The sequence below is a fragment of the Mustela nivalis genome (assembly GCF_964662115.1).
Source record: "Mustela nivalis genome assembly, chromosome: 17".
In the NCBI taxonomy this organism is placed as follows: Eukaryota; Metazoa; Chordata; class Mammalia; order Carnivora; family Mustelidae; genus Mustela; species Mustela nivalis.
In genome coordinates this window covers 19,347,042-19,355,326 of record NC_139036.1, presented here as the reverse complement: position 1 = coordinate 19,355,326, position 8,285 = coordinate 19,347,042, and positions in this window count along the sequence as shown.

The window sequence follows — 8,285 nt, the reverse complement described above, 5'->3', positions numbered from 1 at the left end:
TTTCCCACAGTCTCTGCCTCTTTGTGTCACAATTCAAAGTGCGTCTCAGATTCACCTGCTTGGCCTAGCCCAGGCTGTGGGCCAAGATCCCCGGAGAGTAAGCACCTGGCATGCGCAGCCTGTAGAATGGGAGAAGGTCCTGCCTCCCACCAGGACTCATGAAGGTGGAAGATTCCCTAAAAGAAGGGATGGGGTCTGGATACTGGAGAGCCAGAAATAAGGACAAGTGTTCCTCTTCAAATTGTGGGGATGAGGAAGACGGACTGTACGGAAAGCACAGTGTACGCTCTAACGCTCACACGGGTGTTAGTTACCAGCACTGCCAATTCACATGGTTACTTATTCACGTATTTCTTACGCATTCCACCATGTTGCTTAACTCACTGCATTACGGCGCTTCCTCTTCCTTCTTCCTTCTTTCTGTCTCATACACACTTACTTACGTGCTCCCCCTCCCCCCCACCCCCGCAGGGCAGGGCACATAGATAGACCTCATAAACACTGAGAGAGTAAAGTGTTCCAGCGCTAGTATGGTGATGCAGGTTGGTATAGGTTGGTTGTCTTCCCAGCTTCCATTCTCCTCTTACTTTTTGCTATAGACTCTGATTTCCATTCGGGGATCCATGCAGTGCCTGGGATCAGATTCGGTTCAGGGCACCAGCTATGGAGTGCATAGCCTAAGTTAAGCCAATCAGTGTACTCCATCTCGCCCGTAGTGATTGGTTTAGGGGTGGCCATGTGACCTAAGCTGAAACTCAGCAGTATTAAGAGGAAAAGGGCCTCCTCTGTTTCTTACTGAGTATGAATGAGAAAGCATGGGTTGTAGGGGAGCTTCGGACAGCCCTCATGGGACCACAAAGGGAGACAAACTTAGAATAAAGTGAACATTGAAGAAGGCAGGTGCTTGGTGACCAATTTAGTCACAGGGTAAAGCTATGCCTCAATGCAGACTTCTCAGTTATATGAGCCAATAAATTCCATTTATTATTGAAGTTAGAATGAGTCAGGTTTTCTCATATGTGTAACTGAAAGTATTTGATACTTGCTTTCCTCCCTTTCTACCTCATGAGACTAGAACTTCTGTCCATTTGGTGCTGGCTAATAGCGAGTTTTTGTTTTGTTTTGTTTTTGGAAATACAGATCGGAATCACTGTGGTGGCATCATGATTGGGCAGCAGCATTTCTACAACCTAGAAACAAGTCTAATTAAAATTTAAAGAACAGGCCTACCTAACCAAGGTAAATTGAAAGCGATTTCAATCAACATCTTTGGCCTGGAAAGATACAGACTCTGAGGACGTAAGAGCAAACTCTATGAAAATAAAAACAAAAAACAAACAACAAAAACATAAAACAAAATGTATTCCATCTAACTCACAGAGAGAAATTCTGTGGTATTACACCTTATCTGGGTGATCTTAAAGCAGGTTTTCTAGAAGCACAGTCTGGGGCAGGGATTCTTGGATGAATGATTTACTGAGAAAGTGCCCTCAGGAGAAACCTACAAGGGATTAAAGGAAGGCAAGATAAAGGAAGAAGCTAAGTAAAGATGAAAAAACTCTTACTTAGCCTGATTCCATGTAAAGCTCTGGGTCATAAATTGCTCCTAAGTTTTCCCATCCAGAGGCAAGGGACCCTGCATCTATGACCCTGGTGGGATAGTGGAGTGAGAAGCGGGGAGGGGCACACAGGCTGTGTGTGTAACTTGACAGATATTTCTGGGCAAAGCATTTCCTGTCAGCTAAGGAAAAAAATCTTCTAGAAAAGGTTGCAGAAGTAATAGCAGCTAGGGGATGGATATGCTGGCTTGGTAAAGAGGATCTGGGCAGTGAACCAACAGCATCTGCAAGAACTGATGTGGTCAAATCTTCTCTCAAAATTTTCTTACTTCAGCCATCTTGAGGCTTCATTCCTTTTTAAAAAATTCCCCTTCAGGGGCGCCTGGGTGGCTCAGTGGATTAAGCTGCTGCCTTCGGCTCAGGTCATGATCTCAGTGTCCTGGGATCGAGCCCTGCATCTGGCTCTCTGCTCAGTGGGGAGCCTGCTTCCCCTTTTCTCTCTGCCTAACTCTCTGCCTACTTGTGATCTCTCTCTGTCAAATAAATAAAATAAAATATTTTTTTAAAAATTCCCCTTCAGAAATTAAATCATTCTTGTGTTTTGCTGCTGGGAACAACAGCAGCACATTTGTGAAAATTCCAATTGGATATTGCTTCATGTTTTCTCATCCTTGTCTCTTGTAGGCAATTTTTGTCAGTTTCTCTAACTCCTCTTTAAGTGGACGTGTCTCTACAGCCCTCAGTTAATTCTCCAGTTAATTCCTCCATAGGCACTAACCAAGTGTCTGTCACCTGAAAAATGCCTTTCATTTCTTTGTTAATAACCACTAATCCCGTAAAACTGGTTTTCCACATTCTTCTTTTTAAGATTTTATATATTTGAGAGAGATTTAAGATTTTATTTATTTGAAAGAGAGAGAATGAGAGAGAGAGAACATGACAAGGGGGAGGGTCAAAGGGAGAAGTAGCCTCCCCGCTGAGCAGGGATCCTGAGACAGGACTCAATCCTGGGACTCCAGGATCATGACCTGAGCCAAGGGCAGTGGCTAAACCAACTGAGTCACCCAGGCAACCCATTTTTCCACAGTCTTCAAACAGTTTTCACCAACATACATTTCTACTTCTGTTTTAGACTTGGTTGCTTATTTCTTTCAAACTCTCTTGTTGTAGGTTAGATGTGCACACCAAGTATGGACAGCTCAGAGTGGGCTGAATGAAAGGAGCCCCAGGGTGTGATGGCAGGAGCTCTGGAAAGATTTTGCAGATAGGGCTGGAGTTCCCAGCTCTGCCATGTGTCTGGCTATGGGACTTGTCTGAGCTGGTTAGTGGCAGCTTAAATCTAGAAACTTTTTAGGTTGCCCTGCTACCCCTAAAGAGTTGTTGTGTACATAAATGAAATAACATACGTGAAAGCACGTGTAAGGTGATATGGTTACACAAACTAGGCATTGACATCATGTCTTTCCAATCCCAAGTTTGCTTTCATATGGTTACTTTGGATCAGAATGAGATGACTTAATCTATTACTCGTGCGTGTTTCTTGGCCTGCGAGGTGCTAGGATTGGACATACTCTTGCAGAAGCAACCAAGAGCAAGTGGTCACTTGTCTGGGTGAGTTAACACTAGAGGAACTTGGGCATGGAACAAAATTCAAGTGAAATGGAGAATGTAACTGTGATCCAGTCTTTCCCTCATCTACATTCATCTTCGCAGAGGCCTCCCCATCCCTTCAAGCTGGCTTTTCGGAACTCAATTCTTTGGACTCTAACTATACTTTTTAGGCTCCCAGATGATCTCCTCAACAAACAAATAATCAAAGAAACCCTTCTGTTCCATGTCCCATTAGCTTTGAGGTATAGAGGACATGATAAAAACAGCTGGTCCCTATTACGTATCAATGACTAAAAAAAAATAATAAAAAAATAAGTATCAAAGACTGAAAACTATTATTAGTCTCCATTTCTCTCTCCCACCTTCCTGTCTTTTCTCGAACTTCTGACACCTACTATAACATCCTTACTCTCTGCTGATGGCCTTATTTCCCATTTCATTAAGAGAAGTAGGGCACCTGGGTGACTCAGTTGTTAAGCTTCTGCCTTGGGCTCGGTTCATGATCCCAGGGTCCTGGAATCGAGCCCCACATTGGGCTCCCTGCTTGGTGGGAAGCCTGCTTCTCTCTCTCCCACTCTCTCTGCTTGTATTCCCTCTCTCGCTGTGTTTGTCTCTGTCAAATAAATAAAATCTTTAAAAAAAAATAGAAAAGAAAGAAAAAAAGTGGCGCCTGGGGGACTCAGCGGGTTAAAGCCTCTGCCTTCGCCTCAGGTCATGATCTCGGGGTCCTGGGATCAAGCCGCGCTTCGGGCTCTCTGCTCAGCAGGGAGCCTGCTTCCTTCTCTCTCTCTGCCTGTCTCTCTGCCTACTTGTGATCTCTCTGTGTCAAATAAATAAATAAAATCTTAAAAAAAAAAAAAAAGAAGAAAGAAAGAAAGAAAAAGAAAAGAGAAGCAATCGAGAATATCCACTAGTGCACTCCACCTCGCCTACCCGCTTACTTGTACCTATGCCCATGTATTCTGGGTGACTACAGATCAAGGATCCGTGCTCCTACTAAAGGCCAGCCCTTCCACTGGTGGATTAGATCCTGTGACTTCAGCCATTTCCCGCCCTATTGTATCATCAGATTTTCCCTCTTTACTAGATCATTCCCGTTAGCACACAACCTTTCTCCCACCTTAAAAACAAAAAACAAACCCGTTCCCAAATATTATTTATTTATTTGACAGAGAGAATGATAGAACACACGCAGGGGGAACAGAAGAAGAGGGAGAAGCAGGCTCCCCACCAAGCAGGGAGCCCGATGGAGGGCTCCAAACCAGGACCCCTGGATTATGACCTGAGCTGAAGGCAGACTCTTAACGACTGAGCTAGCCAGGAGCCCGCTCCTAGTCTCTCTTGAGCCCTGTCCATTCCGGTTTTTCCTGCACCACTCTGCTACAGCTGCTCTTACGAAGGTTACGAGGAACCTGTGCATTGCTAAATCCAAAGATCAATTCAATTTCATCCTCATCTTAAAAAGATTTTCTTCTGCCTTCCTTGTCTTGGATCATGGCAAGGCCATCCATCTGGGCACTCTCACTAGCTTGTGAAGTCATCTTTTTCTTCTTTTTCTCCCCTCTTACCCATGCAGTTGTTCAATCTTGTCAATCCAACAACCCAAACATCTTTCTTATTTATCTTTTCCTTTCTAACCTCGAAAAGCTTGCCAGACAGCTCTTGTCCAGACGGTAACTACTCTTTAGCCCTCCCCACACAGCCCCTGCAATCCTCTTGCTAGAACAAAGTTGTAATCCACACCACTCCCCTCCGAAGTGGCTCTGTAAGTTTCCCATTTCCTGTGCAATAAAGCAACCCGCCCCCCCCCCCCCCAGCATAGTACTGAAGTCCTTTCACCATCTGGCCCCAGCCTGCCTTCACGGCTTCTCTCAACACATCTTATATTCTAGCCACCATTCACAACCTGCCGCTGTCCCTCTACCCTTGCCGGTCCCTCTACCTAGACTGCCCCTTTCTCCATTTTTTTTCCTCTTTGAGATTTCTTCTTATTATTAAAAAAATAATGATCTCTGAAAGCTTGTAATATGCAAACTATGCCATAAATATTATACATGCATTGTTTCATTTAATTATCAGAAAACAGAAATAACTTTACCAGCTGAGGGGTGGGGTGCCTGGGTGGCTCAGTCATTAAGTGTCTGCCTTTGGCTCAGGTCATGATTCCAGAGTCCTGGGATCGAGCCCCGCATCGGGCTCCCTGCTCAGCATGAAGCCTGCTTCTCCCTCTCCGACTCTCCCTGCTTGTGTTCCTTCTCTCCCTCTGTCAAATAAATGAATGAAACCTTAAAAACAAAAAACAAACAAACAAAAAAACCCGGCTAGGAAATGGTTGATCTAGAATTTCAGCTTGGTTCATGATCTGACAGTATTGGTGAAAATTTCTCTGACTTATCACAATTAGTTGCCTTTTCCTGTGTTCCAATAGCATTTGTTGTTGTTTTGTTTCATTTTAGTTCACTACACAAAAGCAGTTTTATTACAGAGGTTAAACATACAGACTCTGAAGCCAGACTCCATGGGTTTGAGCCCTAGGTCTGTGGCTTGTCAGCTGTGAGACCTTGTGCCTCAGCCTTTTTATCTTTGAAAGGGGAATGATAATAGTACCTTCTTCAGGTAGTTGTGAGGATTAAACACATCAGCCAACAGAAAGGATTTAGCACAGTGCCTTTGCATAGCTCTGGCCCTATGGGTACACGCTGTTCTGTCTATGTTCTATCTCCCTCACCAGACTCTGGCCTTCTGGAAAAGGAGAATCTCTCATTCATCTTCCAGTCCTCCTGTGCCCAGCGAAGCAGATCTAGAGTAGGTGCTCCATAAGCCTCTACCAAACTGAATTTGTAAGTTTACAGATGTTTGCATCAGACAATGTGACATTTACAAGTTCATGGTTTATGCTGTTCTTCAGTTACCTTCAAGTCTTTTAAAGAAAGTGATTACCAAAGTCAACAAGGCCATCCAACAGCTCTGCCTTGTTTTGAAAAGTCCAGGTCTTTACTGCTCTGCTTCTGTGAACAGGAAGCCTTTTCACCTTCAAGCTTTTCCTAACTTCCTTCATTTATGAGGCCAACACTTTCCCTGTGGGGGAGGAGGACAGGAACACCTGTCACAAGGTTCAAGACTTCTCTGGGACAGCTAGAGGTATGTAACTGGAGGTTTCTCCTCCAGTGAGCCGTGGCCAGGGTCAGGTTTCACTTCTAGCCACTGGCACAGTGTACCTGCTAGGACCGGAGGCTCTAGACCTGAGAGAGGTCTGAGGATTCCTGGGAGGGCTCAGGCTCAAGTCACATCATATTGTCTCACTGCCCTCAAGCTTATTTATTTACATTTCAAGGCTGCCTTCCTAGGTGAGGCTGGGAGTGAGGTGGCAGGAAGAGGTTTCAAAGGAGAGCAAAAATAGTAGAAAAGGAAATATTTGATTAGAGGTTAACATGTCCCCTGGGGTTTCTTTGATTTAGATTATTGTAAAAGTGCATTGTGTAACGATTAAGCACTCCCCAGGGGGAAGTGGTCTCTGTATCAAGTGGAGGCTTCTGTTCCTGATGTGTTATGCTGCTGTGTATGATGTGGACTCAAACAAACGAGGCATTTATAGCACCAGTCACAGTGACTGTGCTAAAGTCATCATCATCACCTAAGCCTGAGCTCTCTTCTCGCCTGTATCTTGGTGAACACCTGCAAAAGTTGCTTAGGCTGTAACCTGGAGTCAGCCTACAGTCCTCTCTTTCGGCCACCAGACCTTATATACTTCCTTTCCCGAAAGTCTTTCATATCCATTTCCTTCTCTCTGCTTCCACTGGCATCGCCTTTGAAGGTTAAAGGCTTCATCATGTCCTCTTGGATTGTATCTTCCTCCCGAGTTTTTTGGTCTCAAGCCCTAGGCCTTCGACTCTATGTTAGGGTCAAGGGAATTTTTCAAAATTAAAATCTACCTGGTTTTCAATCCATCCATGGCTCCCATGGTCTTCTGTATTATGTGTTCCCCAGACCCTGGCTTGTGAGGCTTTTCAGGTTCTGATCCTGCTTCTCTGGCTTAGGTCCTGTCAGGTCACCTCCACACCTGTGAGCATCTTCACATCGAAATCTTGATCTGCACCCAGTCCTCAGAACATGGAGTAAGTGTTCTCAGGCCTTGCAGTTTTCTGGGCTTGCTCCTCCTTCTGCCCAGAATTCCTCCTCTCCCCTTCAGCTTTTCTTCTCCTTTTCTCCTCCTCAGGTTGAATGAGGTTTCCCTCATATCATACCTGAACATCTCTATCAGAGACTGTATCTGATCTCTATCTTACCAGCATCTGGCTCTGACATACAGTAGATGCTCAATGAATATTTGACAGAGAAATGAATGAACTCTTTACTAGTCATATTAGGGTTCAATCATAGTTCAAGAAAGGCCTTGAAATGCCTGGCTCTGAAAGAAGAAAATACCACAGTTATTGTAATTATGTTGTTAGATGGGTAAAATTTCACAATTGATACAAAAATTGTGAGGTTTTGTGTTTCTTCAAGCTGAAGTGACTGAAGCTTATTTTAAGAACCAGTTTAAAAGGCCTTGTCTGTAGACGATTAAAAAAAACCCTATTTGCCAGCTTTGACAAAACATTGATATATACTCACCGCTTAAGCAAGTGTTTCCAGAAATGTCATACCTGCTTCTTTAAGAATGTCATTCTAAGGGGGCGCCTTGGTGGCTCAGTGGGTTAAAGCCTCTGCCTTCCGCTCAGGTCATGATCCCAGGGTCCTGGAATCGAGCCCCGCATCGGGCTCTCTGCAGAGAGCCCCGCTTCCTCCTCTCTCTCTGCCTGCCTCTCTGACTACTTGTGACCTCTGTCTGTCAAATAAATAAATAAATCTTTAAAAAAATAAAAAAATAAAATAATAATAATAAAAAAAAAAGAATGTCATTCTAAGGCCACAATTAAACAAATAACTCTTTCAGGAGAGTTGTGAGAGGGGAGAAAGTAAACTATGAAATGAAATCTGCCGACAGAAGGCTGAGATCAGCACACACAAGAATTAGTGGCAGTGAAATAACCTGGAGTGACACTTAAGGACATATACATTATACATGATTATACATTAACACAAAGGGAGCCTACTACGTAGCAGATTTCTGCT